This window comes from Kogia breviceps, chromosome 10, assembly GCF_026419965.1.
Source record: "Kogia breviceps isolate mKogBre1 chromosome 10, mKogBre1 haplotype 1, whole genome shotgun sequence".
NCBI lineage: Eukaryota > Metazoa > Chordata > Mammalia > Artiodactyla > Physeteridae > Kogia > Kogia breviceps.
Genome location: NC_081319.1, coordinates 33,008,834 through 33,031,479, shown reverse-complemented (window position 1 = coordinate 33,031,479; position 22,646 = coordinate 33,008,834). Strand labels below are relative to the sequence as shown.

Genomic DNA, 22,646 nt, shown 5'->3' with positions numbered 1-22,646 from the left:
TGCAGTGGTTGAGAGTCCGCCTGCCGATTCAGGGGACACGGGTTCGTGCCCCAGTCCGGGAAGATCCCACATGCTGCGGAGCGGGGGGGCCCGTGAGCCATGGCCGCTAAGCCTGCGCGTCCGGAGCCTGTGCTCCCCAACGGGAGAGGCCACAACAATGAGAGGCCCGCATACCGCAAAAAAAAAAAAAAAAAAAAAAAGGTATCATTACAATAACAATAATTTAAGCACACCTGGGGTTCTATGAGAAATTATCTTCTTTAAAAGGGATCTCATCTAACTTTGAAAAACCTTGGTTAAGTGATTAAACATACACTAGGTTTGAGTCCTGAAACTCACATTTTTTTATCTGTTTAACCTTGAGCTAGCTAACAAACCTCTCTGAGCCTTAGTAAGTACCTCAGTAAGTTAACAATGGCCTCAGGAGTAACAATAGCTACTTCACGAAAATAAGGCGAGTCATGACTAAATCAAAGAAAGTCTAAGTGCTTAGCACAGTGCCTGAGGCAATAAATACTCAGTACAACAACCCTCATCATCAATATTAACTACAGACACATTGTATTATTTTCTTAAAGGATGATCATCATGTGGTTAATAATTAGTCCTTTGTTCCCTATTAATTTCACATGACTATAAAAGGCATTCAAATTCTGAGTCTCAATGTTTCCTTCAAACTCTATGATTAGTTCTTGAAACACAGTAACGACTGAATTATTAGGAATAATAATACTAGCTACATGGGTGGTTTTACATGGATCCCAGGAAGCGAACTAGTCCCTTAAGTACAGTATGTGTCTTCCTTATGAGTAAATGGAGAAAAACAATATTAAACATGTTGCAATGAATCTAAAAAGATTCGATGGTTAAAAAGGTTGCTAAGCAATTTGCACATGAGAGCACAATTTTAGCCAGTGCAGTAAATTGCCTCTTTTGTTCAAAATATTCACTGTCCCTCTGTAGTCAGCTCATCCTAAAAGTCTCTTCCTCCCATGAGAGGAGAATCCTTCCTGCCCCACTGTCATAAGGCTTGGCCATGTGACTTGTTTTGCAGAATGCAATGTGAGCTGAAGCAACACACGCCATATCCAAACAGAAGCTATAAGAGCCATCGTGTGAGTAAACCATAGTTGTTTTCATCTCTACCATGAGAACGGCTCATCCAAGGAAGGGACGACTCCTTCAGCCTGAGTGCCAGAATAAAGACAAAGTGGAATCGAACCACGCACAACCCATGAGAGAGAAGGAGGCCACTGAGCTTTGGCGTTGTTATCTCAGCAAACCCTAGCAATATCTGACTAATACACCCAGCTCCCACACATGTAGTACTAAAACAAAATATTTAACATTTAGGTTAAAATATAGGGCAGCATTTTCTCACTGGCTGACCTCTCATTTTTTTCTTTTGCCACAACACCAATCTAGGTAATATCCTTTCAGTGACAAAATATCTCGTGTTAGGTTTCTAGATAAATGCAAATCACTTGTAAATGATGTCTTTTCAAACACAGATACACATAACCAACCATTTTAACTGCCTCCAAAATGTATTCTCTTTATCATTCCTGGGCCCTAATTTCTTTCCTAACAAATAGCTGCTTCTGATGCTTGGACATCAAGATGAAGACAATCGTCAGAAATGCTCATAGAAGGATAACCCCTGCTGAGGTGACATATCAATAGTTGCACAAACAGCTCAAGTGAACGCCAGGAAGCATCAATGGGTGTGGGCTGGAACTCATGACTCCAGTGGTCAGCACATGTGTGAGTGCCTGTCCTGGAGCACAGCCCCATGAAGAGTCCAGTCGTGCCCGGCCCAAGCATGCCTCACCACAGGGTGTCAGGAGAAAGGGAACCCGTACGTCTGCAACGTGTGATTCCATCTTACAGTGGCCCTGTGAGTTCCAGAGTGCTTCATGTGATGCCACTGTCTTCCCTGGAGCCTTTTGCAAAACAGATAATTCAACCCTGAAAGGCCCTTGAAGGCAATAACCACGTCTCATTCATCTTCAAATCTCAGTACTGTAGTACTCAGTGTAGAGCTGTTAAAAGCATGGGCTTTGAGGCAAGAATACAAGATTCAAATCCTAGCTTCTCTATTTACTTGGGTAAAGACCATGCGAGGAAATGCTCTTAAGTGCCCTACTAATGTCCCTCTGACTTGAACATTTTAGAGTGCCCCAAAGGACTTCACACTGCCAATATCAGCATCTCTGCTGAGGATTTGTTTTGAACCTTGGAAAACTACTCTGCTTATGCAAGGTGGGGGATGGAACTGCCAGGGAATTAACCATTCTCAAAAACAACTGACAGAAATATGGATACACCAATGTTCATAGATGCATTATTCACATTAGCAAAAATGTAGAAACAAGCCAAATGTCCATCAGTGGATGAATGGATAAACAAAATGTGGTATATAAATACAATGGAATATCATTCATCCGTAAAAAGGAAAGAAACTGATGCATGCTACATCATGGATGAACCTTGAAACCATTATGCTAAGAAATGTAAGCCAGACACAAAAGGACAAATATTGTATGATTTCACTCATACAAGGTACCTAGAATAATCAAATTCATAGAGAAGGAAAGTAGAATAGCGGTTGTCAAGGGCTGGGGGCAGGAGGGAACGGGGAGTCATTGTTTAATGGGCACAGAGCTTCAGTTTGAGATGATGCAAAAATTCTGGAGATGGAGATTGATTATGATTGCACAATATTGTGAGTGAACTTAATACCACAGAACTGTACACTTACAAATGGTTTAAATGATAAATGTTATATATATTTTACCATAATAAAAAATAAATTTTCCAAAAGAAAACAAAAAACAACTGACAGGAGCTGGTGGTTACATACCCCTGCTTCCTCACCCCTCACATGAGACCATCCGGAGGCAGGTGTGTTAACACTATCTCCAGAGTTTCCTTGTGCGATTAAACTCTAGTCACCACTGTAGTAACTTACTGAATAATGTCCTATCTATTGGCTGCCTTCTCCCCACTGTCTCATATCCTTGTTCACCTACTGGTGTTCCCTGTATGTCCCAAACAATTACTTGTACTGGAATACTTGTCTCAGGTTCTAATTCTGGGAGAAGCTAAACTAAGACACCCAGGTAAGTTTCTTAACTTCTCTAAATGTTAATTTCCTCATCATGAGAAATAATATTTGGTTCATGGGGTTATTGTCAAGATTAAATGAGATCATTCTTGCATGTGCTTAGCACAGTGTCTGACATATAGTAGGTACTTAATATGAGTTTCTTGAACTTCTGGTCCAATAGTTATTTGCCGTTTTGATAAACTGTGTCTCAGTTTCAGGAAGAGATTAGAAACCCAAGACCTATTCTTTCCCATCTTCTACCTGATTAACACCTCCCATGATATTTTTATTGAAATATAGTTGATTTACAAAGTTGTGTTAGTTTCAGGTATACAGTAAAGTAATTATGTTATACATATATTTTAAAATATACATATTCTTTTCTTTTACATCAACATCTCCCATGATTTAACATTCACCATTTAACCACAAGAGGCATGAAAAGAAACCGAAATTTTGCATCCAACTCAATCCTTTGCTCAGAAGTGGGCAGAGTCCACAAAGAAAGTTAAACAAGCTCCCAAATATCAGTTAGATCCTCCAAGGCGGACACATCACCATCATACCCTCCTGACCAGGGGAATTAGAGGGCTGTGGGGTTAATTGTACACAAATCTTAATTCTTACCCTTCTTTCTCTTTGGCTCCAAATGTACCATCTTAGCATCACTAAGGCATATGATGAGGACTAAGATGCATTTAGTCTTTTTCTGTTCCACAGTATACCAAATGAAACCATGGAATCATGAAAATCCATTGAGGTGCATCCTTTGCTAAGTACCATTTTATTTTCTTTGGTTTCCCTTTACTGGTTCACCAAAATACACAGAGAGTTTTGTTAAGCACAGTGACCACCTATGCCACTTGGCCTATCAAAGGAATATGCTACTGACTATGGCAAACTCTCCTAAATAAGACTGGTGAGAAGTTCAATTTCTATCCACTACTTTTGCAGAAAATGCCTTTTTAATATAAGTTTTTAAAGCTGAACAAACAAAAGTTTACTACACTTATATGTTAAAAAGGGAAGCTCTGTACCCCAAAACAAATAAGTGACAAAATCCAAATTACATCTTGACCTTTATCATAATCCACAAAGCTTTTTTTAAAATTTCACATGTCCATAGCCTTTAATTTCATTCTTATCCCTCACAACTACATAGAGTTGGCCACCTTAAGTCCAAAGCATCTGACTGAGTAAACGCCATCTATATTGGGCATATTTAAATGGTTTCCATCTTTGCCTCAATTACATTATGTTTATGAGGCTCATATTTCTCCTTTATTACTGCCTATATTTTTTTCATTTTCCACTTACTTTTTATAAAATAATGAGAAGATTAAAGAACTACTCAAATGATTACACAAACTCTGCTACACAAATATGGTGATGTTGCTGAAATAAAACTACTTGTTATCAGGTAAGGCCATAATATAATAGCTCAAAATGTTGGTTCACAAGCTGAAGCACAGAAGTCAAGATTAATGTATGAAAGGCAGTTTATCAGTGTTACCATCTAGAGTACAAAAATCATACAAAAGTAAAGTCATAGGCACCTGGTATACATGGGGCACTGAAGGCAGTTTCAGCACATAACTCTCAATCGTGTACGCTTCACAGAATAATTAAACCATTTTCATTCATGCGCTTTCTCACTCAGAAATTGTACACTATGAATTACTTTAACTATTGCTTTCTATTGGTCTAACAAAGTCAGTTTAATTGCACCCATTAACTGCAAACATTTTAAAACAAGATCCATACTCTGTGCTTTGCTCAAAACTCACTGAAAAGGATCTGGTCCCAGATGACATTCAGAGAGATGCTCAAAACCAACAAACAGCATGGAGTCCCACTACAGATCTTTTATCAGGAGCATCTTCACCTGGAAAATGGTCTTTTAAAGTTATTAAGGCTGCATAAAGTGTGTTTGGTCAATGAAATCAGAATGGGCACTGCTAGGATTCCCAAGACCATATTCATAATCTTTCTATTGTTTTCCAGGTCATCCTGCTACTCCCTTACCCCAATTTCAAACTCCATATTCCCACAAACACCAAAAGCAGGTAGTTATTGCCACGAAAGTGGAATGAAAGAAGAATAAAGAGAACTCAGCATCTCTGGTTGTGTCAGTCCCCTACTGAAACGCTTTGATGGTTAAGCTTGAACTTCATCTCCTTAGTGGATCATAGGGTCTTCATGCCTGTTACTCTCCCTGGCCTCTCTCACAAACCCCCAACCCCAGCCAAGCTAAACTCCATCTCCTCAGGTCTACTTTCATCTCCCCAAACCCCCAACCTTCCATTCTCTTGCTCATCTTTGGACCTGGACTGTTCCCTCTGTTATTTGTACCATCAAAACCAAGTCCAGTGGCTTCCCTGGTGGCGCAGTGGTTGAGAGTACGCCTGCCGATGCAGGGGGCACGGGTTTGTGCCCCGGTCCGGGAAGATCACACATGCCGCGGGGCGGCTGGGCCCGTGAGCCATGGCCGCTGAGCCTGCGCGTCCGGAGCCTGTGCTCCGTAACAGGAGAGGCCACAACAGTGAGAGGTTTGCGTACCGCAAAAAAAAAAAAAAAAAGAAAGAAAAAAAGAAAAAGAAAACAAGCCCAGGGACTTCCCTCACGGTCCAGTGGTTGACTTCGCGTTCCAATGCAGGGGCTGTGGGTTCGATCCCTGGTCAGGGAGCTAAGATCCCACATGCCTCGCAGCCAAAAAACCAAAACATAGAAAAGAAGCGATATTGTAATAAATTCAATAAAGACTCAGAAAAAAATGTGATAGGGGAAGGATGTTTAAAAAACAAAAAACAAAAAACCAAGCTTACCCCAGACAGCTCCTCTTAGTGTTCTACCTCCCCTTAGGTGTTACCTTCTTCTAGAAGCCTGTCTCCATCCTTCATCCATGAATCTCCCCCATCCTCCTAGAGGAGGACAGCCTGGGTGTTCTGCCATAAGAGCTTCCATTACAGTAGCCTGCTTACTTGTTTGATGCCCCCCTAGAGGCTACAATCCCTGAGCCCCCCAAAATCACCTGTTTACAACTCTGCTCTGTTTACAACTGCATCCCCAGTGCGAGCAGAGAGCTGCCATGAAGCAAGCACACATATATATAGTGAAAATATAATATAAGGGCTTAACTCTTTGTTAATAAAGTCCATCATGAAAGCACACTGGACATTCTTGTTTTCCAGGATAAAATAGCTCATAAAATGACAGTTACTTAGCTGATCCTTTGCATGAAAAACCTGTTGTAAAAAAAAAAAAAATCATTTTAGACCTGGAAAAGAGCCAGATGATTTTGATATATATTAAGAAATGGAGAAATAAGTAGAAAGCTAGTGGTAAAGCCAGAAATGGAATTTAGGTCTCTTGACTCGCAGGTCAGTGCTCACATCTCTATATCCAAAAGAATCTGCTCGTAAGTTATTCTAAGCAGCTATTCATGTTGCTGATTTTAAGGATGTCCTGTCAATGTATTCGAAGGCTCTGTATGAAAAGATAGTACTTTCTCAGACTTAACAAAAAAGGTAAAGAATTTCCCTTATGTACCCCTGCTAACTGCTCTGTTTTTGCAAGCCTGATGAACAGCAGTCACTGAAACTCCAGTCCCTTTGTATCCACCCAGCATCAAACAGGACCTATTTTCAATGAGCTCCTAAGAATACCAAGCTATCATCCAATTCACTACCTAACCTCCTGCTTCCCCCCATGGAGAGGTTTCAGAAACAAGATGGCTAGAGAACCAAAAGGGGGGGTGGGAAGGAAGCAGGGAGAATTTTACCCAGAAGGAACAAAAAGCACACATCACCAGACAGAAAGAAAACACATCTGAAGCCCTCTCCTGAGAGCCAAATGTGGAAAAGGATCAACAACACTGCTCCACTAGGATCCTGAACTTTGAACCACAGTCTTGCTCCTCCAGGGATGGCAGTTAGCTTGCAGCCAGCTGGCAGGAAGGCAGCATGGCTAATCTGCCTTAAACCAGGAATAAGAAAGTCATCTTGGTAGGAGTTTGGTGCCTACCAGTGTCCCCGAGAAAATAACCATGGATCAGACCAACCTCACATCTTACAGAGCCACTCAACCTTCCACCTTCAGAGTGTTGTTCTCCACCCTCAGAGCAGCTCCCAGACCCCAAATCACCTTGGGCCCCTACCTTCAATCACCTTGGGCCCACAGAAGATGAACTTCCACCCTGACCACACCCATCTTGTTTTAGAGAAATCTGCTACAAAAGAACTAGTAACTACAGTGCACAACTCAGTATAATTCCTTACATAAAACCCTGCCCCTTCTTGCTATAATTAGCCATACTGTTTTAGGGGAAAGCCTCTCACAGTTTGCATAAGGATCTGAGCATATTCTTAAAGAACACATTGCTCAATTCCCATTCAAGCTCTTGTCTTCTGAGCCACTAAGAAATTGCCTTGAATTAATACTTTGCTCTTAATACACTTACAGAGAATGCACTTTGCTGCCTGTAATTCATTCACATTCTGAAATCACAGAATGACAACTACCTTTAGGGGTGGAAAGCTATAAGGCAGAAAGGAAGAATTAGACTCCCCCCATGCATACACATACAAGAGAATTAAGTGAGCAAAATGTAGAATTTGAAGAACAAACAACAGCAAAGTAAAGCTGCTGGTATAAGGCGTCTATGGACATTGCCACTGGCCTTCCATCTATAGGTGTACCCCAGAGATGCCCTCCAACCCAACCCATACTCCTCATCTGCTGGGCTGCAATCTCACTATTGACTCCCAGGAAAAAGTAATCACTTAGTTCCTTCCTGAAAGTGCTGACTGCCTTCCTTTCCTTCTCTCTCTCTCTCTCCTTTTTTTTTTTTAAATTTTGTTGAGTGCCCACTAGGTGCCAGCAACTAGAGATTTCCTGGAACTTCAAAGCAACAAATCTGGAAAATGAAAGTGGAGAAGAAATGCACAAAATGCTAAAAGCAGAACTTGAGGCACAGACCTGGGAAACAGGGCCAGCCAAGTGCTAAGGAAATCTGGATAGAGCAGAAGTTGAACTAGCCCAAGAGAGGGGTGACCAATTACATCAGCAATGAAGTCAGTGAGGTAGTAGCCTCGAGTTTCCCCAGCTGAGACAGACTGAGTAGCAAATCATGCAGAGAACTCGGCCCTAGCCATAAAAGAGAGACAATCTGGCTCTTGCTGGTGCCTTTGGCATTGACACTGGTGGGGCTCAGTTGTTGCTTCTGTTGTAACTGTGTGTAAACACACTGCTCCTACTATGCCCACTGATAATTTAACAGCCTGAGAGTCAAGCAGATGTGGGGTCACCCAACCAAGTTCTGGTTCTACCACGGCATTAATTTTAAGCAAGTTCCTCTGCTCATTTATTCAATCAACAAATATTTATTCAGCAGCTACTATGTGTCAAAGATTCTTCTAAGCACTGGGAGATACAGCAAAAGGCAAAAGCTCTTGCCTTCATAGAGTTTATCAAATTCTTTGAGCCTCAGTTTCCTCATCTATAAAATGCGGATAATGTACCTACTTTTATGGGTATCATGAAATGAGGGATATAAAGCACCTAGCACATAGTAAATGCTCATAACTGGTGTTCTTCATAGAACAGAGCAAACTTATCCATAACCCCCAATTACAGTGTAAGCTCCAAGTGAGGAACTATCTATGGTTCACCCCTATACCACCAGTACCTATCACATAGTAGATGCTCAATAAATATTACACAAATCAATGAATGAGTCCTCAAGCTGTAGTAGCCATTATTATGGTAACTGATAATAATTATTCTTCCCCAAACCACTGAGGTTCTACTACCTTAAAAAACAACAGGACCTTAAATTAAAGGCCTTTTTTTTTTTTTTTTTTTTGCGGTATGCGGGCCTCTCACTGTTGTGGCCTCTCCCGTTGCGGAGCACAGGCTCCGGACGCGCAGGTCTAGCGGCCATGGCTCACGGGCTTAGTTGCTCCGCGGCATGTGGGATCTTCCCGGACCAGGGCACGAACCCGTGTCTCCTGCATCGGCAGGCGGATTCTCAACCACTGCGCCACCAGAGAAGCCCTAAAGGCTTTTTTTTAAAGTAAGGTGCACTATACAATATATCTTTGGAATTTTTTTTAACATGACAGCAAATGTAATTAAGTATAAGTATTCCAATTCATAGAATCTATGAGTACAGAGACCTACCTGGACAGCTAATGTAGATGCTACGTCCTACTTTCCTAAGCACAAAGTAAGGACAAGCTGGCCAGACCTCAGGTTGATCCAGAAGACACTTAAAAAGTAAGTTAAAGTTTAGCAGATGTGCTAAAAGATGATCCATCAGTAAAGATAAGCCTTTTAAAAAGTGCTGCATAAACAATCACAAAATCTCAATGGCTTAAAAAAACAAAGGTATTTCTCAGTCACATTGTATGTCCAATGCCAGTGCTGCATAAACAATCACAAAATCTCAATGGCTTAAAAAAACAAAGGTATTTCTCAGTCACATTGTATGTCCAATGCCAGTTGACTGGAAGCTTTGCTCGTTTAGTGACTCAGGGACCCTCGTAGATGGAGGCTCCATCTCAACAGGTGCTTGCATGATCATCACAGCAGAAAAGAGTACTGGATGGTCTCACACCGGAAATTAAATGTTCTAGCATAGAGGTAACACAACATACACCTGGAGAAAAAGTAGCTGTGGCGAACATTAACAACCTCTACCCTGGATGATACTAAAACACAGCAAGCTGTGGAATAACAAAGGGATTTGTTAAAGAGGATGCTCCAATAAAACATCTGGACAGCTCTAAGATTCACATAATCCTGAACCTGGGAGAATGTGTAGGGATCATTTCAGAACAGTGGCCTCAACATAAAGACATACCAGACTATACAAACCTGGACCCTGAATTTTCAGAGCAGCTCTGCTTTTTTCTGTAAATATACTCAGGGTCCAGACAAGTTTTGTTTCAGGAAACAAAAGTTTCTACAGCTGAAAAACATTTGAAAACCACTAATGTAAACCAAATCCTTTATTTTACAGATTAAAAAAGTAGAGAGACAGGAGAAAAAAGGAGGCCCAGGAAGTTAAATTGACCCTGCCCCACCCCTAAGAAAGCTCCAGAATGATTAGCAGATGTGGAAATAAGTCCACTGACAGAATTTGTTGTATTTTTCACTACTCTCTGGCCATACCCTTCATCTCTGCTACCTTTGGCACAATGGAGCCAGACCCAGACCAACCATGTCATACAAAGTCGTCAAGGGTTCAGTAAATGATATAGACAAGAAGTAGAAGTCCCCACCTATTGCACTAAATAATGATTCACATCTCATTAACAATTCTCTACATTACTCATTCCCTACTTCCTGGTAAATGTGAAGCCATTAGTAGAAGTTAATATTAACCTTCAGGAGACTTTCACTTTTGTTCTCAGAAGATTACAGGTAAACAGCCAACTATGATTTGTGTTCACTCAGTTCCATTCTCTTCTCAAGTTCCCAGCTCACCTTTGCGCCCAGCTTCTCCTCCACTTTCACTCACACTAAAGCACTGGTGTCACGTATTTAAGCCTCAATGATCTTCCAACCTCCAGTTTCTGTCTTTTCCAAATCATCTTACACAGCTGTCCCTCAGTATCTGCAGGGGATTGGCTCCCAGAATGACCATGGATAGCAAAATCCAAGGATGCTCAAGTCCCTTACAGTCAACCCTCCAGACACAGAACCTGTATATACTGAAGGCCAACTGGACTCGTTAGCCCAGAACTAAAACTCAGACTTTTCAGCCTGGAATTCAGTTGCCTCCTCAATTTTATCTCAAATTACTTTTCCAACACTATCTCTTCTGTGGCAATATTTGCCCAGCCAAAGGCAAGGTGATGGCCCTAAAAGTCAAAACGACATAGTGGGGCTTCCCTGGTGGCGCAGTGGTTGAGAGTCCGCCTGCCGATGCAGGGGACATGGGTTCGTGCCCCGGTCCAGGAAGATCCCACATGCCGCGAAGCGGCTGGGCCCGTGAGCCACAGCTGCTGAGCTTGCGCGTCCAGAGCCTGTGCTCTGCACGGGAGAGGCCACAGCAGCGAGAGGCCCGCGTATCGCAAAAAAAAAAAAAAAAAAAAAAAAAAAAAAAAGACATGGTGATGAATCCTGGATCTTGACGGCATCTACTTTGAATGGCTCTTGAGAAGGTATGCATCAGCAAGGATTATGTTTGATTACAAGTAACAAATAGTGGCTTACAAGTAAGGAGGTTATTTGTCTTAAGCAACAAGAAGTACAGGGGAAGGCAGTCTAGGCTGGTACTATGGCTCAACAATGTCATCAAGACCAAGAGCCTTCCAGGTTCCAGCTTTGTCGTTTTTAATACACGGTCTTATCTTTGTTGTTGTAGTTCGCGGCTGCACATCAAGGCGTTGTGCCCATTTTCCCAGCAGCAAGAAGCAAAAACGGCTCAAATGCTGCTGGGGTATACCAGCCAAGTGTGTCCTCCTCACTAATCTTTAAGGAAGGCTCCCATCCAACAACATCCACTTGCATCATTATAAGACCTGAATTTCGTGGCCATTCACGTAAGGGAGTTTGGGAGCGTGAGATGCGCATATCCCCATCCCAAACAAAATTGGAGTTCTTTTAGTTAGAAAGGAGAGAATGAATACTGGATAGGCTATCAGCAACGTCTACCCCAATATTAAATTATATACTTTACGTAAAGTGCTAAGCAAAGTACATAGCACATAGTTAACTGCTCGACAAAAGTTAAGCTACAATTATTGCTATTATTACAATTATTATTGTTATTATTATTCACGTGTCTTACCCTCTAGCCAAATGGAATAACTCATTATAACCAGATGTTCTCCTTACACTTCTACTATATCCACTGCTCTATCTGTATCTCTAAAACTGTCACTACTTCAAGGTCCAGGAAAATGCCATTTCATCCAAGAAGTCTTTCCTGACACCTACTCCTAATAAGTTCTATGGTAACAGGACTCACGTCAGACAAAAATTCTTGAGCTCCTCACTTCATTGAGCACAGTCCCTCAAACACAGTAGGTTCTAATAAATAGTGCCTTGATCATTTAAGTAATTCACGTATACACTCATGTATATATTCAGACCTGCTTTTACAGTCAGTCCTCTAGAATCAAACATGGTATATTCCTGAAATGCAAAAGTAAAACACTAGGTTTATATTACACATTGTAGGAGTTCTGATTATAGTTCATCAAATATTCCCTCCCCAACTATGGGCAGAGTCTACTTTTACCCATGGATGTTGAGCTTCCCCATGTGACTTGGTATATCCAAAAACACTGTTAGTGGAAATGACATTAGCTTGTGCAACTTGGCAAGGCTCTTGAATACAGTGATCTGCTGTGATAAGAGCATGCTCCAAGTAGCTGCTACCCCTTCAGCCTGGGCCCCAAACACAGGTGGAGCAGACCAGAATCCAACTTACAGCCTATAGCAGAGCCACAACAAGGAGCCCAACCTAGATGAGCCAAATAGCAGTCAACTGACAGACTCATGAGGGTGAGAATAAATACCTGTTTTTTTGTTTTGTTTGTTTGTTTGTTTTTTAAGAAGATACCTCTTTTCTTTTTTAAAAATATTTATTTATTTATCTGGCTGCGTCGGGTCTTAGTTGCAGCACACAGGATCTTCATTGCAGCATGTGGGCTCTTTCTTGTGGCGCGCGGGCTTTTCTCTAGTTGTGGCGCGCTTTTCTCTAGTTGTGGTGCACAGGCTCCAGGATGTGAGGGCTCAGTAGTTAGTTGCCCCATGGCATATGGGATCTTAGTTCCTCAACCAGGGATTGAACCCGCATCCCCTGCATTGGAAGGTGGATTCTTAACCACTGGACCACCAGGGAAGTCCCAAGAATAAATACCTGTTGCTGTAAGTCCGGGAGTTTTGTTATGCAGCAAACGTTGACTAATTTATTTTTACCATTTGATATAATTTCACATTTATTACATAATCATTCATTTTGTTCTTTTTCTTCTGGTAAGAAAGAACCAGTTAAAGCATCTCTGCCTTTGGTACACCTAATGATTTCTATCTTTGGATCAACCATTTTAAATTTATGAGACCTACATTATCATTAATATCAATGCTTTTCTATTTTCCTTTTGTTGTACTATCTTCCTAAAATAAGGAAAATCACAATAAAGTATCAAGGAATAACATAAACATTGCTAAAACTGAACTGCTGGCTGGCAGGTAGGTCTCCCATATGACAACCAAAATGTTAACTTCTGAGCTGTTAAAAGGTGTTAAAGCAAGTCCTAGTAAAACAAATGAAAATGTTGATTGTACAAAGTCAACCCCACCAAAATCAAAGACTATCTGTTGAGGTGAATTTGTGGACTCCAACACCATTCATCTAAACTCACTTTTCAGGATACCTGTTTTGGCCAACCACGACCATTGAATTTCATCAATGGGAAGAAGACACTGATAGGCTTAAGTCTGTGGATTTTGTAACATAATAAAGCAAGAGAGCAATATTGTTTTAATAGGATAATTTTACATGAGGGCAAAGATGTACTTTTTAATGTCTGGATATTAAAATATTGGAAACAGCCTAAATATTCTTCAATAGAAGATGGGTTAAATAAATTACAGCACAAATATACAATTGAGTTGTATGCAACTAATTAAAAATTGTTTAGATCTGTGTTTATTGCTATAGAAAATTTGTCCCTGAAATATTATAGAATGAGAAAGCAGACTACCAAATAGTATGTTTAATATGGGCCCATTTATAACATTAGATATTTTAAAATAATATGTGTTTCATAGAGAAATCTTTGCTAAAAAGTTAATGATGGTTTCTTTCTGCGCTGTGGCATTTGGGTGCTCTTTACTTTCGACTTTTATGTATTTGAAGTTTTTATAATGAGCATGTATCACTTTTATTATCAGAAAACAATAAAGCTATTTTTATTTTGGAAAAAAATAGGATAATTTTAAATATAATTATATTTAATCACTAATGAAAAAGAATCTTTGTAAGTGGAAGAGAAAATAAAATTCCTATCCTTTAGCAAAAACAAAACAAGAAAACAAGCCAAATGGATGAAAAGAGCATGTATTCAACTAAGACCTATTCAGAACTCCAAGTGGAAACTTAAGATATCAAGAAAAATGGAAGAGTGTGCATTCTATTCTGTTTTACCTTTTTTTAAGTCACCGTTAAGTTTGAAACCAAATTTCCTTTGGGCCAAAACTGACATACTGGAAATATATAATACACAAAATTACTTAAATTGCCTGTTGGTGGAGGCAACAGCTTTCAAAGTGGCAAGGCAAATAGGACAGTGCAAAGACCATCAATATGGCAGTGGAGTCTTAACAGAATAGACCCTATGTAAGCTGGAAAAGCCCACACTGCAGACTGGACACATGCAGACTGCACAACCAAAATTTGAATTCAAGGCCATGCCCAAGGTCATGGGCTCTGGGTCAGAGAAACCTGGGCTCAAGTCCTCCCTCTCACACTAAACTGTGGCAAGATACTTAATTCCTTTTAGTTTCCTCATCTATAATTTGAGGATAATAATAGTCCTATCTACCTCATAGGGGCTTTGCAGGGTTTAAAAAAGAAAATACATGTAAAGTACTCCCCAAAGTGCTAGCATATGCAATAACAATAATAATGATAATAGTAATAATACTACCTTGACAAACCTGTTCCTACATGAAGACCAACCTAATCAGTATACGTTGGCTCACAATATGTTCATGAAATGCTGAATGAACAGCTTTATATTCACATCCAGGTACAACTTCTATAAGGTGACAGCTCTCTGGTTCAACCAGTAATTTTTCCACTGAATTCAGGGACAAGAGTAGTGAAAAATTAGCCTTTCACTAATAGAGAATTGAGAAGGATCTGCTCCTTCTGCCCACAATCCATCCACCCTTGAAAATCTTGCTGGTGAAAGCCATGCTTCCATCACAATCCACACACCACCACCCCCAAACCGTGCAAAGCTTTCATTAAAGCACAGAAGCAGACCGACAAGATGGCTCACCTTAAAAGCAAATTTACCTTAAACGCAAACTCTTCTACCCTCCAGAAAGGATCTGGCTTGACTTCACTGCCACCTCCAAACTGACATCCAAACTGGAAGTGAAGAAGGCAGCCTTCACTTCCAGAAGTTGGGTTATACTGTCAAAAACTAAAAGAATCTATTCGTGGTAATCCAAATAAAGCATGCTTGCCTGCTTCAAAAATATCTTAAAAATCCACCCAACAGAGCCAAGAGCCAAGTACTGTATACTGAGAAACAATGTGACTTTACAAGGACAAGAGTGACCATAAGAGACAAAGTGCCACACCCTTTTCCAGATACCTCAAGAATAAATGGTATCTCTTATAAAGGAGCCTGCAATTCTAGAGAAATAGGTGGACAATTCTAACCCCGAACACCCTCTCCCATTTCATTCTTTACACAGATTCATTTCATTTTCATTTTTAAGCCAACGGCCTGAGCATCCCCAACTACTACAACTAAAAAAAGGGATGGGGGTGACAAATACAAGTCAAGCATACTTGCTTCTAAGCCCATTTTCGAAGAGTTTTCTTCTCGCTTGTCTGCCTCTCACAGCTGGAGCCTCATACCTGGTATAAACCAATGGTTAAGTAAAACCACTGATTTAAAAAGCCAACCAGGAAACTAACCCTGACAGTGAGAACTGCCCTCCTCTCTCGAGCACTGATTGGCTGTTGAGGTTCCAGCGGTCCCCATTCTTCCCACCTAAGTGGTAGGTGTGGCTGTCAATCACAGAGGGAGCTGACAATTCACCGCTCCGGGAGTAAACTGCTTTTCATCCAGCAAAGGCAGGTAGCCGCCTAAAATCGATCCTCTCGTAACAGAGCAGACCCTCCCTCTCGGGCAAAGAGAACAGAGACCCTTAAGTACAAAATAAATAAGGCAGGGCCGATCGTAGTTTACGAGTGCTGTTTTATTATCCCGCACCAAAGCAGCCCTTAATCTTCACTGTCCTAAGATGATCTTTCAAAGGCTCCGACAGTAATAAAAAATAAATAAAATGAATAGGTACAACCCTATAAGTATCCCTTTTCTTGTATAATTCGGAGATGGAAAAGGCGAGGGAAGGAATGTCGTTCAGTTTAATTTCACATCGTATTCATTTGCATATACCACCACCCTCTACCCCTCCCCAATAAATCCGCTTCATGTTCTCTGACACGATTTTGTTTGTTTGTTTGTTTTAAACCACTGCCCTCGTAGCCCACCGAAGCAGCTAGGTACCCCACCCCCTAGTCTGAGGCTCCACCTTTCTCTACTTTGTTCTGCTTGGGAATTCCCTGAGACCCTTGCCCCTGCTAACACCCCACCGTTCAAGGCAAGAGGGGGAAAGCCAGGCGAAAGAGGGGAAGATGGAAAGAAGAAAGGCAATATTAATGAGGGTGGCTGCCGGAGAGGGACTGCGGGAGGTGGCCCGGGCCGCCGGGGCGAGCGAGCGGCCCCCGCGCGCCAGAGGAAGCCGTGCACTTGTTCCAATCCGGGGGTTTCTACATCGAGACAAATCCGCCCTTAGGCCACCCCATCCTTTCCCCCTCCCCAGCAAGCCCAGGTGGAGGCGGGTGGTTCACCCCTAGGCTCCCCCCAATAACGCATTGCAGCTCCCCACGAGTGAGGGGGACCCGGCACGAGGGATGCCCGGGCACGGGCGCCCCGAGGGAGCCGGGCGCCCAGCGGCCCCGGCGTCGACGTCTCACCTTTCCGATGCTCGCCCCGGGGCCGTCCCACATGGATTTTTACAACCTCTTGTCGCCTTGGCCCCGGGCGGCCGGGAGGAGCCAGAGCCGGCACCGGAGCCGAAGCCCGAGAGAGCAGGAGCGGGAGGAGGAGGAGGAGGAGCAGGGCGGGGAGGCGGGGGAGGGAAGGAGGAAAGGCGCCGTTCTGAGGGCCGAGGCCGGGCGCCGGGCCGGGCGGGGCCGACGGCCGAGGGGGCGGCACCCGCCGCAGTCTCGAGACTCGCGCTCGCTCGGGCGCAGCCAGAACTGCGCTCCGCCGGGCCTCCCACCCGGCCGCTCGGCGCGCTCGCTCTCTCGCCGCTGCCCTGACTCACATTCCCAGCATTCCCGAGGAGCTGCTGGGGGCGGGGGGGGGCCGGGGCTGGGACGCGGCCACCTCCGCGGGGGGCAGCAGAGAGCGCCCGGCCCGGGCAGGGTGCAGGCGCGGGGGTCTTCGTAACGCCTCCTCTCAGGAGGCCGCTGTCTCGGAGCAGCTCGTCTCCATCTCCTGTACCCGACGACACTTCCCGGCTACCCGCCTCCAAAAGCTGCCGGGCACTCCGGGGATTAGTTAGGTGGCTTCAGCGACAGGGACAGGGATGACACTTGGTGGAGGGGGTGCAACTGTCTTTCAAGTTAAGCTTTAGAGCGGGGGTCGAGGTTCCCTTACCCTGGCACCCTCCCATTAGTTTTATCTTCTTTAGGAGGGTGAAGGGGTTTCAAAAGACTTTTACTTTCTTGTTCCTCCGAAGGAAAAAGAGAATGGTAGATGAAGAAGGGAGCAAGAAAATAATACCATCATCATCATCATCATCATAGTTGCCATCATTCATTGGGTGCCTCATCTGTGCCCAGCATAGTGTGTGCATCGTCCTATTTAAGGTAGAAAGATGGTGTCAGTTCATTCACACACACACAAATACACTTCAAGATAATGTGCATGAGGAGTTGGACGGGTTTTGCATTGGAAAAAGCTCCCACCCAGCAAGTCTGGAGCCCCCACTGCTACCATTGTCTATTAGGGGACTCCAAACGTCAAGGGAATCTCCAGATTTGGTCTCTTTCACTGAGTAGTCAGTTTGCAGGACTAGAGCAGTGATTTCCTTCCTGTCCTGATGAGTCTTATAGGAAGCTTAGACAAATGAAGCAAATCCAGCTGTGGGATGTCTGGGTAAGCAGAGGTAAATGGAATCATCCAAGACCAGGGATGACTCCTTTTTTCCTCCCCTGGTTGGAATTCAAATATTAAATGAAGGAAGTTGCCCCTAAAAGAGGAGGATGCCTTCCTTTTCCAGCCCAAATGCCCTATTCCTTAAACCTTCCTTTTACACCTCTGGTATTTAAGGTTTTTCACAGACCCGTAGACCCTGAGGCCTCTTTGCCCTCATCCTCTTCTTTCTCTCAGTCACCAAGAAATCAGCACTCATTCTGTTGACCTGGATGCTCTGTGGGCAAAAGCAAACTACACCTGTTGTGCTTAGTTTCCCATGTACCTTTCCCTCAACTGAAAAGTCTTGTTATATATATTAAAAGCCTTGTCGAGAGTTCTTTGAGAAGTCCTACAATCCCATGTCTTTTGAAATGTGACCAACGTTTTGTTGAGTACCTTGTAAATGCAGCACTTACATTTTCTCAACTACTCTCACAAAAACTCTGTAAGATGTTTCTATCTTTCAGAAAAGTCAGATAACATACCCAGCTAAAAATGTATTTAAATTTATGCCTAAGGCTCACTATTCTTGGGCACCTTATCTCTTTTCCTTTGATCCTTGGGTTCTAAATAGGAATCCTTGGACTCCATGGGGACAATTTCTTATTATATGCCTACGTACATTTTTCCTCCAGAGAGAAGATCTATGGTTCTCAACAGAATTCTTTCACATTGGGTCCTTGAAAAAGTAAAGAATAATTGTTTTAAATAGAAAGCAACTTTATATAGTAGAACAAGGACTGGAAGCTTTAGGGATCTTAAATAAGTCATCTTTACCCTGTTGAGACTTAGTTTTCTTACCTGAAAAATTAAAAAGCTGAACTAAAGGATCTTAAGATTCCTTCTAGAGCCAACATTCTCTAACTTTATGTTTAAATATGTATATAAACGCATACAGTGTTCAAAATGCTTACAAGTAGTCCTTGAGGGCTAGGGATAGAAAATTATAAAATGTGTTATGTTTTACACAACCTGTTACGTGGCTCCAAGTTTTTTGTTTGTTTTTGTTTTGTTTTGCTTTGCTTTGCTTGGTTGTTATTTTACAGATTTCTTCATCATGGTGATCCCTTCCAGCAAGTCAGAGAGAGCACACTTTGTGCAGGTATTTTTTTCTCACATATTCATGCATTCATTCCCTCAACAAATACTTACTGAATATCCACCCTGTACTAATTCCTGCAGGTTCAGAGCCTCTGCCCTCAAGGATTGCACAGTGTAATAAGGGAGACCCGAAAACAGGCCATTACAATACCACTTAGAAGGGACAAAGCTCTGGGAACTGTAGGAGCATGAAGGAAGGACAGCCAACTTTTTACCTTGGGGTTCAGAAAATACTTCCCAAGGGAATGTCATAAAATTTGCTTGCCACATCCAGCTTTCCTGCACTATCCTGTGCTCAGTCCATAGCAGCAGCCTGCATACTCTGTGAGCCCCACCAGAGATCAGATCTTTGGTGGACACTTGCCCTTGGGTGGGCTATCACAGGATATCTCCACAGTATTTGAAACTGTGCCATGAGAATGAGTCAGCCAGCTGGTACTGAATGGTGAGCTGGTAGACCATGGTGGCCCAAATCAGAACCATGGCACCCAAAACAATGAAGCCAAAGATCATGGAGAAGTGAGCTCTAAGACCTTTGCCAAGGAAGCTGGTCTGCAGAGAGGAGAATAGGGAGCCATATAGACAGAAACCGAGATTCCTAAAGGCCTAAAAGACTTGGATAGCTAGCTGTTTACTTGATATCCCCAGTGTGGGTATCTAACTAGCATCCCAAACTTGATTTGTCCTAAACAAGACTCTGCATTTTTATGTACCAAGCCTCTTCTCTCCCAAGGTTGCCCATCAGATTAATGGCACCACCATTTAACCAGCTACTCAGGTCCAAACCTAGGAGCAGCTCTGATTTCCCCTTTTGCTGATTTCATAGCCACCCCATCAGCCAGTTTTGTCATCTCTACCCAGGGCCATAATCAGAATCTGAAGCAAAAGGAAAACTCTGTGTATGTAACCCAGAATAGTCGTTCACCACATGAAGAATCTAGTTAGATGAGAAACAAAATCCCTAAACAACTCAACAATTATCTGTCCTTCTTAGGCAGGAGGTAATTTGTACATATCCCTTAACAAGGTAGATTTTAGTTGAAGAGGAACATCATTGGGCTGCCACAAAAGAAAAAAAAGGCCCAATCACCTGACCCTTAGGAAGCCAACCTATTGGCTCAGCTAAGCGAATATGAGGCAATTCTCTTTGCCAAAAATGTTTTAAGTGCTTGGTAGCCCTAAGCATCATAGCAAACATATCAAAACACAGCACCATCAAAATATGTATCCTTTTTCCTGTAGAAATTTTTGAAAGTTTTCTTTAATTTTGCTTTTAAATTTAGTTGACTAATTTGTTTTATCCACTAATCATCAAGCATACTCAAGAATTATTTAGATGAGAAGAAAATCTAACCTACAATTGTTTTCAAATGAAATGAAATGTTTGTAAATATGAAAAGCCATAAAGCTACATTGTGTAGGTATTTATAATTAAACAACTATTAATTCCTCATTTACAGTTTTCTGTATATCTGCAATGTCGAGGCATGTAAGTCTTTCAAGGGCTTGTAAAAAATGTTGATTAAATGTCCAAATTACATCCATTTATTTAGATCCTTGGTTTCCAGTAACTTTCCATTTCTATGATTCTGGCTAGTCATGAAGTCTGGCCACCTTTGCTGTCCTTGGTTTCCATGAGAGGCCCCCATGTCCTTCCAATAGATACATACCTTTCTTTTTTCTGTCTCAGGTAGCCTGAGCGAGTTTTTTCTTTGCAGACACAAGTTCTCCCTGAATTGGAAAACGATCTTCCTAGTGCTTAGACAAAGCCCTTCACTCCAGTCCACTAGAATCCAGTGGCCAAATCTGGCCCAGTGACCAAATCTGGCCCAGTGACCAGATTCCCCAAAGAAAAAAAACCTTGGGGAAACCTCATAAGTAGACATTATTACAGTCATTGGGGATTCCTCACTCTGCTTCTGAGATGTGGCAGATGGCCATGCTGAGGCCTAAGCCTGGGCTGTGTCTGTTTCTATATGGTATTTTCCATGAGCTACTGCCCATCCTTTAGGCCTCCTCTTCCTGCAGTATTCCCTGACTTGGATATTTAAAGGTAGTTCATTAGCACATTTTAAATTATGCTAAAAGCTGTAAAATTAAAAGGACTTTTAATCATGCCCATTTTTCAAGAACAATTTCAAGGTAGAAAAGACCCCTTAGAAGCCCCTAAGGAGAGGAATAACTACAGATGCAGGTTTTAAACATTTCAGAATGCTACAGGTTTATATATTCTTTTGGCCTTACCCAAACCCTGGTTCCTTAGACTTGGGCTTTTTGCTACTAAAGCAGTTACATTCAAATACCACTGTGTTTTTCCTTCTAAAAAGCTAAAGGCATTCTGGAGAGTAAAGCTATTCTAGAACCCATGAACAGTTCTTACCTTGAATCCTGTCTGCACTTCCATCCATGCAGATGCTGAAAGGATGCAACAAAAATTTTAAGCAAGCTAATGATGGGATCCATTAAGTGAGAGAAAAATAACAAAATTGGGCGGAGGGTGTTGCAACATGAAAGATGTTTGAAATATCCATAACATAACAAAACCAACCTTCTTTCTGTTTTCCTCCTTAGTGGCGAAAATTCAGCATTTAATAGTTGTAACATTGTCAGGAGTTTTAAATGAATCTGTGAAACTCCATGCTAAATAGGCGGGACTAGGGTGAGGCAGGTGAGTCTCTAGCCTTGGGTGCAAACTTTAAGGAGACACCAAAATCTCAGTAATCAATATAATATATTTTTGAAATGGAAATCAGCAAACTACAGCCCATGGGCTGTCGGATTGTTTCTGTAAGTAAAATTTTATTGGAACTTCTGAGGAACAAAGAAAACAAAGAGGAAAAAAGGGTCTGGAGCTTCAATTATAGGAATTTTATACCCTGGGGTTCCAAACAAGAATTTCTTATACTAGAGCTTTTAGCTAGCACCCAACTTCCTGGTGTTCCAGTGCTGCTGAAGACGCCTACATCCATCTTTACAGTCCAGTGTCTCTCTGAGCAGGAGAAAAACATTTGCCCAAGGGGTGGATTCTTGTGAGAGAAAGGGTAACAAGCCACCAGAAATGTTTCTTGGAGCAAAAACAGTCTTGTTTACCCAACTTGACCAAGGATCTTGAAGGTCTATAAAATACCTGATTTAGGCTACATATTTGAAAAGTCACTGAGATAAATGTCTGAATAAACACACTGAGTACTCCATAAATATGAGCCCTTTTTTAGTAATAGGAGAATTGTTAATGTAAATTTGAAGAGTGGAATCACAGTTGTACTGCAAAGATAAAAGTGATGGGCCCATTAATCATCCTGCCTCAGGACAGAGGCCAATGCTAGATAAAGGTAGAACAGGGCCAGGACCCAGAAAACAGGAGAGGGTGTTGGCTTTCCTTCCAAGCATTAAGTATATATCCTACCACCTACAAAAGTGGCTCAGATTACTGAATGTTCTACTACCAAGCAACTCTTATAGACTGTACA

At 42.1% G+C, this 22,646-nt stretch overlaps 1 protein-coding gene across 10 annotated transcripts in view; it reads right to left on the bottom strand.

Moving 5' to 3' along the window:
- ERC2 (ELKS/RAB6-interacting/CAST family member 2) overlaps positions 1–17,378 on the bottom strand; it is a 969,444-nt gene extending 952,066 nt beyond the window's left edge. For 8 of the 10 annotated variants that reach the window (XM_067043897.1, XM_067043898.1, XM_067043899.1 and 5 more), the window contains exon 1: positions 16,848–17,226. The gene's annotated coding sequence lies outside the window, so the exon portion shown is untranslated. Of the gene's footprint in view, positions 1–16,847 lie in introns of all 10 variants that reach the window. The other 2 variants (XM_067043890.1, XM_067043893.1) reach the window with 1 other exon arrangement.
- Positions 17,379–22,646: the final 5,268 nt, after the last annotated feature.